Genomic DNA, 15,563 nt, shown 5'->3' with positions numbered 1-15,563 from the left:
ACTACATCCCAGATTGGGTATATTCTGATAATTTCTAAATCATCCCACAGATAAGCAACATGACATAGTCACAATAAAATCTGTCCAAAACATTAAAGCAATATTCAGTAATTCTGATAAACTAACTATCGTAGTCTAGGTCTTCAGATATGACTAACTACAATTATATGGGATCGATATTCTTTTGCTGGTATGATTAACTAGTTCTTGCCAGAAAGCTGCCAAATTTCATTCAATTGCTATAGCTTGCAAGCTATAATGATCACTCATAATGACTCCTAAATGCTTATCCCCATGCACAATTTCATGAAGACATCAATCCTTTTCAATGTTAAAAAGGGTACTTAAGAAAAAGATCAGTAAAGTTGCATTTTATAGTAGTGACAATGCTAGGCATTTCAAAAATCTTATGAAATTGTTAAAAAGAGATATTGATAAATTGACTGCCAAATTCAAAATGGGATGGCACTCGGTATAATATAGGATATATTTTAATGTGGGAAAACTCATCTATTCATATAATTTATTTAATCTAAACAACAACAGAACCAAACTAGAACAGACAATAAGTGATCAAGCATACAGACACTCTCTTTTATTCTCCCTTGACTTCAACTAATTTTCTATTTCAAATGGACATTTGAAACCTTTCATGTTTAGAAATGAATGGTGCCAAGTTATTTCTGGGCCAACTTAACACTGCCAATTGCCTACGCTTTTGTAACTGCATTTCTGATGTCAGGAATATATTATAGAGCTGTAAAGAAAATCAGATTGTCCCTGTTTTGGTGAGGCAAGATTATGATTATAGATATCAAGTGCTGTACAAGATTCTGACTGAAAAGTCTAGCTGGTAAGAAGATGATCACATGAAGGAGGATTTTACATGCAGAAGGTCCCTAAGGGGACTTATTATTTCTGTCTAACATTTTTACCCTGCTCTTCAACTGTCAATGTTCTCAAAATAGCCAACATAAAATCAATAACGGCAAGTTGTTACAATCTAGCAAACATGGCACAAAAAGAAAAAGGAATGCAGGGGAAAAAAGGGGAGGGATGAAACACCATTTAATTATACAACAATTTCATACAAGGACCAGAGTTGGATGGATGGATGGGCTTATTTGATTTGATCAAAACTTGTAAGTTACTATACACTCAGTGGCTGACTTCATACACTATGCATAGCAGAGTCGTATAAAAGTATCTCATGCAAATCCTCTGACCTGGACATTTCAGAATCTGGATCAGGGGCCAAATAATCCCAAAGTACTCTGGGTTAATTGCAGATTATTCATCCTTAGTCAATTGTACAATATCCTCTCTTCTGATTTCATATGAGACATGGGATTCTAAGTAAAGCCCTACAAAAAAATGGGTCTTTTCTAGGTAGCTAATCTCTACATTGCATTTTCACCATCACCATCACCCATGGATATGCAAGCAGGTTAAAATGGGGACAGAATCCTGTGAGGAGTTCTGCAATGGCACTCTACCGGTTTGTTATCAGCCCCATTAGGTAGGCCAGACCAGAAAATCAACTCCACAGAAAGACTAGAGCTACTTTTATTGAGATTGGCTGTAATAACAGAATCTTGCAAGGCTGATTGTACTGTACCTTCTCCCCCTTCGTATACTCCAGTGAATCAGGGAGGTGTCTGCCTGAGCCACTTCCAAATATTATCTCATTTCTCAGGACTTAAAAAAATGATTTAGCCCCATTTGCCTAGGTAACTGTTCCTGCATATTTCCATCAAGATAATCTTCCTAACTCTCCATATCAGGCTACCATAAAGATGGCGTGTGTCTGTATGTGTGTGTGTTAGTTAAACTGTGAGGCTGGGATGCCATTCAACATGATCCTTTCACTATAACACGAAAGCCATTAATTCCCTGTATTGTCTGTTGCCAAGTCACTAGTTAGGTTGTGATTAGGATAGCAGTGTCTTCTGGATATATATAAGTCATAAATTGTGTCTATCCATAGAAGTTTGGAGTTAAAAAGATACCTGATTGGAAAAACAAAGAGTATAATTTAAAGTGTACTGGATTTTTAAAGCCTTCATATAACAGTTACTATTATATGTTACTCAATTATTTTCTACTGTGTTAAAAAAATGGCTTGCATGAGCAAAATATTTAAATGACTTCCAATAGTATTCTTGATTTTAAGATTGCTGTATTTAATTTAACTCCTTTGCATCTCTGCTTACCTTCTATTTTTTCCTGTACAGCTGAATGCTGGAAAGAAACTGCATAAAGCAGGATAATCCTCTAAAAAGCTAACAGAACAGGCTCACAATTGGTCTGGTAGAAGAATCTTTCCAAAGAAAGATCAGGGTTAAAAAGGTCAGGTCAGGAGTTTTAAAGAAAAACATTCAAGAAAAAAAAATCCCCCATTCATTCCTATGGAGGAGGCAGTTGGACAGGGGCTGAAAAAGCTGTGAATTCTCCATCCTAAGTCCTCCTGATCACATGAGCCAGACCACAGCATATGCAGTCTGCCCTGTGTTTCTCAGAGCACTACACAAATATAGAAACACAACATAAGGGGACCACAGAAACACATACACACAGAAAGAGAGAGACACACACGCATGCATGCAAATAAAGCACATATGCACCCACCTTCACACAAGTAGGCAACATGTGCACATTCATCTTGATTAGAGCTTATTTATACACAGAGAGAAAGGTTGCAACATGTTACTTCATTACACAGAAGAAAACAGAGATTCCTCTACTGGCCGCTGCTGGTAAAGCAATTGGAAAGAATTCCAAAAGCCATGCTCTGTAGGAGAGAGAGAGAGAGAGAGAGAGAATATATGAGAATATTACCAGATTGAATCAAATGTGGGAATAGCAGGTTATTCCTTTTCCTGGAAAAGTGTGCTATCTAGTATGTTACCCTATAACCTTTCCTATAGCCATGAAGTGACTTGATTTCCTCCTCCCAGAGCATCATTCAATGCTCCCAATAAAAATTTAAATGCACAGTCTTGACATGTACCTGAACAAAAGGTTATAGAGGGCAATTTGACTTACTTGGCACCATAATTTCATTGTTCAGGCATTCTGGTAAGCTGTGTTTTTTTAGTTTTGGCCTAGTGTTATACTGTGTGTAAATCGAACCACTCTACAGTAGTTTCTTTAACAATTGTGATTTACAAAATCTTAGCTTAGATCAAATAGTTGTGGTAGGAAATGGCAATACATCTTCTATATTAGTTGGGCATTAAAGTTAGCATATGGTCTACCCACCACTTGGGAACACAATGGATAGGAATAATGTAATCTGATCCTTGCAAATCAGTTGATCCCTAATAGATCTACAATTCAAAAATTGTTCCATGAGTTGAGGAAATGTCATATGGTTTGGTTGCTGTTGTTACAAATCCATTTTAAAGGGGTATATGACCCATGAAGATCTTTAAGAGCTTCCAGATGCATGGGAATATTGGGGTAGAGCTTGTATGCACACCTAGACCCCCTCCCCAGTTTTATCCTTTGTGTGTTGCAGCCAGTCATCTGCATAGAGTATTAGTGACTCCAATGTGCCTATTTGTGTTATCTTTATGGTGATATTTATATAGAATTATCTAGTGGAATTTGTCACTATTTAAATACCTGCATATTCCTGCAGGGACTAGAACACATTGCTGTATAGTGATCCCCCGAAGAACACAAATCAAGCCGTTAGGATAAACTATTGTGCTGCCATTAAATTCTAGTTTAAAATGGCTGCTTGCATGTTGTGTGCCAAGAATGACCTGCCTAGAGCGTCACAGCTGTGAGAGTGAGAGTTTACCCAAGGAAAGCTTGCCTGAATTCTTACAGAAAAGAGAAGAGGTGGCTGTTGAACTCCCACATCAGCCAAATAAGAGGATGACAACCAAGCTGCAACGTGGAAGGCAAGTGAGTTTGCAGCAGCAAAAAGGAGAAGATACAGCTGCTTATCTGATTTAAAGACAGGGTCAGGGGTCCAGGGTGAATTTTATATATAATTATTTTGTATAAATTCATTTTCATGGAAATTTTACAAAACAGTGAAAAGATACCTCTTCCGTGTAGATTCATGTCACTTGTCCATCCCAGGGATCAAATACAGCTTGTTGTGACTTGGAATAAAATGGTATGAAATTTTAAACACAGAGCATACTGAAAATACCCCCCACCTTCTTTTTTATTGTAAAGTTGGCACATGAGCTCTTATCTGAATTGGGACCACAATGAAGTTTCCTGCAATGGTGGGAAACTTCATTGTGATCCTGATTCAGATAAGAGCTCATGTGCCAACTTTAAACCTTCATCCCCAACTGCTTGCTTCCTGAATTAATTTTTCCACCTTCAGCCTGGGGATTTAAAAATAAAACAGTATGCCTCCAGTAGCACCAAATTACAATCCAGATCAAGGACTGTTTTCTTTTACTTCCTACTAGAGCAGAAAGGAGAATTCTGGGCACACACACCTTATCCAGCAGCCACCCACAATCTCCAATTTTCTGTGGTTTAAATCTGTAGATCTTCATTCCTATTATCAGATTATCATTCCTATTATGGATTATCATTCCTATTATCAGCTCTGAGAGTTGGGTATTCAAAAGCCCTAGGCATGGGAAGGGGATGAGCACCCATGTGCACATAGCTGAACATACCCCCTTCTCCATCTCTCTCCCTTAACCACTGAACAGTGACAGGAAAGATTTGAATAGGCAGTAGCTATGGCAACAATGCTGTACGTAATCAGAAATAGTTGCAGTTGTTGGAACCCTAGAATGCTCAGTTGAATTCAGTTGCAACAACTTTTCAAACCTTACCCATCTAAATAATCAGCATAAAGGTCAGAAGGAGTGGAACATGTGTCCTTGTCTCTACATCACTTCTTAGAATAAAAACTATACTATATTTTAGGAATGGAGGATAGATGATAATGCCTCTAATATGGTACACATTGTTAGAGACGATAATATTTGGAAGATGAAATCCCGCGTTTTCATTGTAAAGTTTGATAGCACAATGTAATATGAATCAGTCAAGAGATCCAGGATTTTGCAATAAGTGACCAAGATGAGATTTTTTTAAAAAAAACTTTCCCTTAAATTATAGAAATAAGAGTAGCACATATAGTAAGGAAAGTATATTCCAGTTGTGGAGTCCATAGAAACAGGAGTAAGAGACACAAAAAGGAAATTTCCAATCCACAAGCCATTTAGTTTTTGGTATATGTCCTGACAGCTTGTTATTTCTCAGGCCCTTCTGAATTGGTGACGATGCCCAGTCATCTGCTGGCATGTGTATTGAAAGTTGTTTGTGTGCCTCTGTGTTCCTCCAAAAATACTCTCTAGATAAACCATACAAATTGCCTACCATTTTATAACACTTAAACTGAGTGTGTCCTAATATATACAATTGCTTCATCCAATAAACAAAGTGAGCTCAAATACATTTTCTTTACATAGCCATCCAAGTTACAATTATACATAGCTATGTTTACTTAGCCTTCAACAATCCAATGTCTTCCAGATATATTGAATTTTAACTTCCATAATTCCTAATTACATCTTCCTCCTTCAGCTTTGTGATCTTAGGCTAGTCACATATTTTAAGCACAAAAAAACCAGGTATCTTACATTATGTCTAGTTTAATGAAAATATATTAATATTTCATATCAGTTTTATTGATATTTAATATTAATTTGATGTTATAATTAATATTAATAATTAATATATGGCTACAATTAATGTTAGTTAATGTATAATCAATATAGTCTCAAAGCAGATAGATTATTACATAAATTCTGGGCCTCACAGAATTCTGTAATCCATCGGGAAATGTGACCTTTTTAAAACTAGTCTTTTTTAAAAAAATGCTATTTGGGGAAAATATTTTCTTCTCAAACAAGATCTTCAGAAAGATATAATATTATCTTACATATAGTTATCTTTAAAATATTTTCTGTATATTCCTGAGAGGCATATTTCTTATTTTCCCCTCATTCCCATTCTCCATAATCAAATTGTTGTATCAAGTTCCACAATATACATCCAGACTCATTTTAGATCTCACATAGACAGCAGTTTACTTGAAGCAAATATTAAAGCAAAGATCTGCTGTTTTAAATAATTGATAGTAAGAATTTTTCATGGATGTAATGGAAGAAGGGATTTGTTTTTGCATATCAAATAAAGGGCAAAGAGTATTGATCTTTCCTTAAACCTCTTGCTGTATATGCTCGTGCTAATCAGGACAATGTCAATGAATATGTGGATCAATTCTGAGCTGAGATGTTAAAACTGTAAAAGTATAGTAAGGCAGAAAATCAAATCTCAGATTACTATTTATTTATTTATTTATTCATTCATTCATTCATTCAATTTATATAGCCACCCATCTCAGACCTGTGACTCTCTTTACATCAGACAGTTCAACTAAAATTCATCAATGTGGTACATTAGCTAAAAATTTCTAATTAATCTAGCTTTCTAGAACACAGCACATGTATGACTTTCAGAATATTTATTGTCTTATTTAATTTTTGCCCCAGTTTAAAGATCCATTTATTTATTTAACCAAATGGAGCAAGAATTACCAATATTTTTATAGACAGAGACTGTGCTCTTATTCCCTCCCCTTTCCCAGTTTCTGAGGGCTGTATGTAATATGGTGGTATTGCACATGTCACTTAACTGGGATCAGACTGAAATGCTCTTTGTTATATTTTTAAAGGATGAGGGTGGTTTAAAGTGAAAAATAGGTGTGTTAAGATTAATTGAAGATGTGCTGACCTTGTGAACAGTGAAAGCAAACAGGAGTTGGGCAAAGGAGTTCAATAGTAGGAAGAGACAAGGAAGAAAAGAATGTTCAAAGATGTATGGTCTCAAGGATTGTGTGCTGAATTGTTGGGGGTGAAAAGATTATCTCCTGAATAGCTGCTGATTACAAGAATAGTGTTCTAAGAGCTGCTAATTACTTATTTTGGAAGATAGAGTGACTGTTTTATGCTGAGTAAGCAGAGACTGTAAGAAGAACATAAGTCAGCTAGATTTCAAGGTCTGAGCTTACTGAGTGAGTGAACAGAGAGAAGAAATAAAACATTTACCATGGGAGTTTTGTGGAAGAATTCAAGAGGGATCCCTAACCACTTTACCACTTAAATGGACAATATATACTTGGCCAATGTATACTAGGAGCCTGAGAAGGGCACAAAAAGAAATAAGAATTTTCCCCTGGTTGAAGTTTAAAGAAAAGTGAAGATGAATAGACAGAAGTCTGCAGTTATGACTTGCAATGCTTGTGTTATGTTTCTGTCTCTGTTTAACAACTACCTTGCATACCTCATTTAATTTTTTAATGATGCAAATTAATTGCCCTACTTGAAAAACACTAAAATAGTGCTTCAAATTTGGTATTCATAAATCATCTCCACCTGCACTTTTCAGTAACTCCTAAAGAAACAAAAATTAAATAATCCTATTAATTGAACTAAAATACCATTCCTTCCAAATCAATCAACAAAAGGACTGTCATGTTATTTTAAAGTTTGGATTACCCCATAACATTAATTTACCATAATTATAAGGATTAAAACAGAGTTGGTATACTACTGAATCCCATGTCTCCCTAATATGAGAGAAAATTTCATACTTTCAAGTGAAGTTGAATCCTAACACCTTCCAACTTCAGGTCATCAAATAAGCCAATTTCAAGATCCACTGTAAAGGCAAGTTTACAGGAGAAAAGGGTAGAAGGGGTAATCTTCATAGTAACAAGTATGGGTGCTTCCAGGCAGGGGGATCCTGATGTTACCCTTCAAAAGATTGGTTCATCTTTTTTTTTCTCCCTGCTCCAATGGATTTTCAGTAGGAAGGATAGAGAGCATTGTGGGAAAACACAGGGCAATTATAAATGAGGATATTAGCATCTGCTTTCCTGAAATTCTGTGGTTACAAAAGGTGCTTGTCATCTAGTAATACCTTGTGGCAAATAAAATGAAAGAAGCACAATGCACAGAAGGTACATTGACACATTTCATCTGCTGCAAATTCTCCATTCCACAGTGGTATCAGAAGAAGTTTAAAGCAAAGCAAATATTTTTCAATGTTGATTTTCCTATCTCAGTTTCCAAATTAAGCACTCCAAAGATATTGTGTGTAGCTATTCACCACCACCAGTGGTATTATTATTATTATTATTATTATTATTATTATTATTATTATTATTATTATTATTATTTTGCTAAGAAAATGTATGCAGGAATAGTGAGAATAAAGATAAGGACTATTGATCGAAGAAACTAAATCTGGACCCATTGTGCAGATCTGTTAAGGGTAAGCTCATTGCACATTATCCTCTTGGTCTGGAAGCACCATAGATATTTGACACTCTAAAGCAAATGCAAACACACACACACACACACAAACACACACACAGACAAAGTCTTTGTACTTCCAGTTACTTGTGCTCAGGCTCCACCTTGTGGTGCCAGACCAGTTCTTAGCTCCTGCAGTTCAGAGGCCTTTTTAAGATGACCAGCTTTCCGTACATAACTGAATGCCTACAATTCATCTGTAATCTCAGTTATGCCACCAGAATACATAACCAACTAAATTCATCTTAGCCTATATACCAGCTTCAGACATCTGAACAAGATTAATATTCACACATCATCAGATTAAGGTTGATCTCCTGAAGAAGCTGTTTTTCAGTCTAAAGGATGGATGAAATGCTCCTGAAATTAACCGATGAAAAGTAATCACCTTCTTATATTTTAACCCCTACTTAATAATAGAGATACTTTATTACTAAAAAACTGTCACACACATATTTTTATGATTGCGTGTTTCGAAAGCAATCATTGGCTTTCTAACATTGTTCCTGCCTTTTCTTCTGATTCTAAAGAAATATTGTAGTTCTTTCAAGCTATATGAATTAGTTGTAAAGAGTGATAAGCAAAAAGAAATCATTCAGCAATTCCTGCCTGTGAAAATCTCATGCACCCCATCACCGGACATGCCCCACCCAATGTGAACAGCCCAAGTTGAATGTGGCAACAATTTTTTTTCACTGGTATTGCCTCCACCCCCTTTTTTCCCTTCCTTCTTTCAGGATTATCAGAACCAGGCTAAAAGAAGGAAAACACATTTCCCTTCCTCTTAAATGAAGGAAAAGCCAAAGACCGTTTAAACACAGCAGAGATATTTTGGAGAGGCCTGGGCCACTCGAGGCAGGTTTCCAGACTACAACCCACAACACACTGGCACCAAAACATCTGATTAAAATACTTGATTAGAAAACACAACAGTGCAGATGAGTGTTGGGCTTACAGAAAAAGAATAGGATTCAAAGAATAAGTCAATACAAAATAGGTCATCCAGAATTGAGCCTCAGGGGAAAGTAGTAGCAAAATGAATTGGGCAAGCACTTTTTTAAGATCTCCAACACAAAAAATAAAAATGGACTAAAACACTCTGTTTATTTACTGCTCCTAGAAGACTGCATGAGATCAATTCTTTCCCAAGTCCTGAAAGATTGTCACTCTGCAATCCAGAGAAGGCACTGACTTCCTTCCCACCAGCCAGTCCTGCTTCTGGGAAGAAATGAAAACCAAAAGCTTCTAGGAACATAGATATTTGTGGTGGGGGAGGGGGAAAGGGATAAATTATGAGACTTTCGTCACAACATTGTGACACAAACCACCTGACTTACGCAATTGGGTCAGATGGCAGGCTGGGGTTTGCATTGGGACATTGAAACTGCATTTGGTCATTAGACTTTAGAATATTTTATTGGCCAAGTATGATCAAACATACAAGGAATTTGACTTGGTGGAAGAGCTCTCAACATATCTACACAACATCAAAAATAAACAATAGTAAAGCAACAACATTATTTACTAAAACCATACAATCAAGAAAGAAAGAAAAATTGAAGGAAATAACACTACAGCTATCAACCAACACACACCCATATTTAAAAGGAGAATTTATGGACAGCATACTGCATCTATTGCCCAACATATATTCACATTTAACAGTTCACATCTTAGCAGTCATGTCTTACCATACATCGTCAATCATTATATCATGCTACATTAATTAGGAGTTCAACAGAGCAATGGCACAAGGAAAAAAACTGTTTCGATGTCTAGATGTTTTGGCATACAGTACTCTGTAGCGCCGTCCTGAAGGTAGAAGTTGAAACAGTTTATGTCCAGGATGCGAAGGGTCTGCAGATTTCTCCGCCCTCCTTTTGACCTTTGCAGTATACAGGTCTTCTATAGAAGGCAGGCAGATTGCAATAATTCTTTCTGCAGACTTAACTATCCGTTGAAGTCTATATTTGTCCTGCTTGGTTGCGGAACCAAACCAGACAGTTATAGAAGAACAGATGACAGATTCAATAATTCCTCTGTAGAACTGTACCAAAAACTCCTGAGATAGATTAAACTTCCTAAGTTGACGCAGGAAGAACATCCTTTGTTGTGCCTTTCTGATGATAGTTCTGATGTTAAGCGTCCATTTCAGGTCTTGAGAAATTATGGAGCCCCAAAACTTAAAGGACTCTACTACTAATACTGGGCTATTGAATATGATAAGAAGAGGGGCGTTAGAAGGATTCTTTCTAAAATCCACAACCATCTCTACGGTTTTGAGCATATTCAGTTTCAAGTTGTTATAACTACACCACAGGGCCAGTACCTCCCATCTATATGCTGACTCATCACCATTCCAAATGAGACCAGTAACAGTTGTGTCATCTGCAAATTTCAGAACTTTAACAGAAGAATCTTTTGAAATACAGCATGGTATAGAGGGAGAAAAGCAACGGGGAGAGCACACATCCCTGAGGGGCACCTGTGGTAATTGACCGAATACTGGATATAGTTTTGACTAACCTCACATGCTGTTTCCTACCTGTCAGAAAACTGATTATCCACCTACAGGTAAGGTCAGGCACAGTAAGCTGGATCAGCTTGTTATAAAGAATTCCTGGAATAATAGTATTGAACGCTGAGCTAAAGTCCACAAAAAGGATTCGTACATAAGACTCCAGAGATTCAAGATGTTGCAGAATATAATGTAAAGCCATGTTGACAGCATCATCTGCTGACCTGTTTCCTCTATAAGCAAACTGCAATGGATCTAGCAGAGGATCCGTGATAGCTTTCAGATGAGCCAGCACTAACCTCTCAAAGGTCTTCATAACTACAGACATCAATGCAACAGGTCTGTAGTCATTCAACTCAGTGACGGAAGATTTCTTAGGAACTGGAATAATTGTAGAGCTTTTAAAACAAGAAGGAACATAACACATCTCCAACAATTTATTAAAAATATGTGTAAATATAGGGGCCAGTTGTTCCGCACAAGCTCTCAGACAGGAGGGAGTCACACCATCTGGGCCTGGAGCTTTTCTGATCTTTTGTTTTTGAAATAAATCTTGCACTACTTTTTCCAAGATCACCAGAGGTGAGGAGCCCAAGGAATTGGGAATGGGTATAGAGAAGTTTGGTGCTGACAATGTATCTGAAATACAGTTGGTAGCAGCAGATGTGCCTGAAGCACAGTTGGTAACAGCAGATAACAGTTGTTCCTTCTCAAACCTGCAATAAAACATATTAAGGTCGTCTGCCAATTGACAACTCTCATCATTCAGGAAAGATGGATTATTAAAGCCAATGATATTCTTCAGGCTTTTCCATACAGTTGCAGGATCATTTGTTGAAAACTGATTTTTCAGCTTTTCTGAATAATTCCTCTTTGCTGCCTTAATCTCTCTCGTAAGTACATTTCTGGCCCGATTATACATTTTATATTTGCACCACAGTTGTACCAGACCCCAATGGCTAGCAAGTACTTTCCTGGCTAATTAACCGCAAGTTAGGGGAGAAGAGTTGTGTTTACACAGGAATTTAACTGTCTACTTTAAAAATATTCTAGAGCTTTTGATAGATATATGTTTTACTTCTGTCATGAATTCTCTCAACCACCTAGAGTCATCTGGAGTCAGGCAGCCTCTAAATGTAATAAAAATAAAATAAGATAAATAAAATAAAATGAAAATATTTTAGCAGGGGCCTATGAAGCTTGTCCAGCTAATGGCACCTGTTGTACTGCAGAAAAATATATAACTATATGTTAAACTATGGAATGACATGGGAGACATGAGTTCTGGCCCAATGCCTTCAAGTGCCCAGCTTGAGCATGAGATCTGACACATTTTGCTTTTATTTTGTGTGGGTGTGCTCATCCTGCTTTTTCTGGAATCCCGATTGCAAATACAAAGCTTAATTGAAGAGCTGTAAGGAATTAATCTTTCTGACTAATGCCTTGCAGTTCTTGCAAAGTCTTCTACTGTGCAAAGGAAGTTTCTGTTTTTCTACTTTGTCCTCAGGTTGCTTGAGAAATTCTCTTGGTGACATTTTTAAGTTTACAGTTAGAGGTGAAAGAACATGGGCATCTGCAGGCTTTGGCTGCTTCCATTAAAATAATTAAAGCACCATCATGTTATCATGCCATGAGATCCATTCCTATTGGATGTGTGCGCAATGATGTCACAATGCACATCCAAAGGGTGGGGCTTCCATTGGGATAGCACTTTGCTGTTTTCACCAGACTGACCTGCTTGACAGAGATACAAAACACAAACAGAAACATGAGGGCACGTACATACACAACTATGAAAGAAAATGTCCTATTGCTGCTGCTATTTCAGCTACACATCTCCCTGGCTGAACAGTTCTTCTTCATCTGAAGAAGCCCAAGAAGAGACATTCCTCCATAAAGTCTTCCTTTCAGATGTAGTTGAAATGTACTAGGAAAAAAATTGTACAGACAGGAGTTTCCCATGCACTCTTATAAGAAAATAAATGCAGGAACACCACATTCCATGCATGAAAATCTCACTGACTTTCCTTTGTCTTTGAAAGAAATTTCAAAAGCAAATCCCCTTTCATGATATTGAATGGAAACTGCTGGGGAAAAAAATAGCTTGGGGTGAGGGTAGTGCAACACATAACTGGCACTATCTTAATGTTATATGAATTGTTTCAGCATATGCCACTGCTTGGTAGTGTTGGAATATCTAAACTCTATAGGAGAATTCCCCAATGCAGTATCAGTTTTCTCAGGAATTGGAAAAAACTGGAAGGGAAAAACAGTACTATGTTCTTCTCTTAAGTGACATGCATTTCTGTCAAAGGAACAGAGACTCACGTTCTACAACAGACTCCCACATGATCAATATGAGTATCAGTGCTGGTCCCTTGCAAAGGAAGGCAGGGAGTGCTATGCTGAGAAAGCACATCTGTTATTTTCAGCAAGAGCCCCTGAATTTTGGGAAAGTATTGCTTCATTGTCAACTATTTTTCAGTAGCATTGATTTTTGCCCTAGGGAAAACAGTAGTATCTAGCAGAATTTGGCTTATCTCAAAAAAATGGGTCAAACATGGTTAGTACTTAGATGGGTGATTACTAGGAAATCCTGGGATCGTAGACTAAACTGAAAAGTCAGGGGAAGGAAATGGCAAGTTACTTTTGTATATTGCCAAGAAAACTACATGGATTATCCATGAAGTCATTTGCAGTCTACCCAAAGGAACCTTGATTATATTATGTATTTTCACAGAAAATTAAATGGTTCTTTTTATTGCTGTGTTTATTCCTTTGATCACAGAAAATTCAGCTCCATGGAATCAATTCCAACCTTTTAATAATACATGAAAATATCTCACTTTTCATTTCACACAACAAATCAAACAAGCCCAATACATATAATTACTATTAAACTTAGCTTCAGCATAAGTATCAAAATTGTACAGCATTTAAATGCTCATAATCATCTTGCTCATGTTAGATTGCGTTTCCCATCTGAGGTTTTATTTTGGGGTTGTTTTTTTACATAACACTATACTTTGTAGCTCTGTTGGCTTAAAACTGTGACTTTCTTTTTACTGCTCACTCATCGTCTAAGACTAGGAGTATACATAAGAAATGCTAAGAGAAATGGCCTGTCTTCAAAAACACAACCTCAGTAAATGGAAGTGTAGGAGTTGAGTCTGGAGATGGAAGATTTAATATCAGTGATTAAGGCTGCAATTCTATGCAAATCAATTTGAACTTAAGCAAAATTGACTACAGCAAGCACTGATTTGGGGGGAGTGGGAGAAAGTGTTTAACATTGCATTGCATGTCATAAGTACAGTTCCAAAGAAGTGCATGCTGTCCTATCAATCAGTCAGTTGGCTTAGACATGTTAGACCAGTGTTTCTCAACCTTGGCAACCTTCAGATGTGTGGACTTCAACTCCCAGAATTCCCTAGCCAGCAGCATGCTGGCTGAGGAATTCTGGGTGTTGAAGTCCACACTTCTTAAAGTTGCCACGGTTGAGAAACACTGTGTTAGACTATAAAGAGAAAAAGAGAAAATTCTGTCCTTAAAAAAACAGAGATAAAATCACTATCTTCCACCCATTTTTCACTCACAGAGATATATAAGCTTGCATTTCTTCCATCCGCTATCCCCATTTGGGTAAAGGAGACCATAAAAACAACTGGAGAGAGAAGAGCTAGAATGGCCGTTCTATTCATATGTCCATGCTCTAGATCAGAGTCGTTCAAACTGTAGGACTAAGGAGTGGGGCGGGGGACCCTTCATTTGAATGCAGGCTATTCTCTATCACTAGGGCTTTGCCTCTTGATCAGGAGCTCCAGGAAGTGACTCTGGATGGCCACAACAGTTAAAACAACAATCCAATAAAAACAAGTTAAAAATTAATACACATATATATGCTTAAATGGCAAACTAGCTGATAGATCTCTCAAGCTAACAAAGAATTTTTCAAAGAGCTTTAATCCGTACCCCTTTCTCACACTAAGAAATATAGCTATTTCCCAGTGAAATTGAAAACCTCATTATAGGTAGTCCATCAGCCAGCTTGTTGAAAAATGCAACTTGTTTAATAGTACATCAAGCATGGATATGTGATCAGTAGAATCTAAAGTGTGTGTTGTAGTATGGCCTTTCAGGAACACTCTTCAGAGGAAATAAATGCTACCCAGCCTACATTAATAGCACCACCAGCAGCTTGAAAATCAGAAAGCAGAGCGGTGCTGAAATGCTTGCAAGGTAGAGTATCTTGGGCATGACAGTCCTTAAACAAAAATAACCCAGCATGTTTGGATCACTTTATCCCCAGGTCAGGTTTGACAAGCACCAGCTAAGTTCAGCCTGTTACTTACACCTGGATGGCTTTGCAGAGAGCTGTAGCCTAATGAGCACCAGCTGACTAAGAAGGGTAGTAGCTACAGCCTGTAAGCTACAGTTCTCTATGATTAGTTTAGGACTGGAAGCAACATGCATTGCTTATCTAATGGGTTACCATTCTGCTTTGAAAGACCTCCCTTAGAGTATTATGGTATATAGCTACACTTTTACTGCTTCCAAGCCCTAACCCTAGGACAGAAATAGATATATAGTCACTGGAAATTGACAAATCATTATCAATCGATTTTTAAAATTTTGAGTTAAGATATACGTCTCTCTAATGTATAAGAGATGTTGTG

The sequence above is a fragment of the Candoia aspera genome, chromosome 3, assembly GCF_035149785.1.
Source record: "Candoia aspera isolate rCanAsp1 chromosome 3, rCanAsp1.hap2, whole genome shotgun sequence".
Taxonomy (NCBI): Eukaryota; Metazoa; Chordata; class Lepidosauria; order Squamata; family Boidae; genus Candoia; species Candoia aspera.
Note: the sequence above shows the minus strand (reverse complement) of the source record.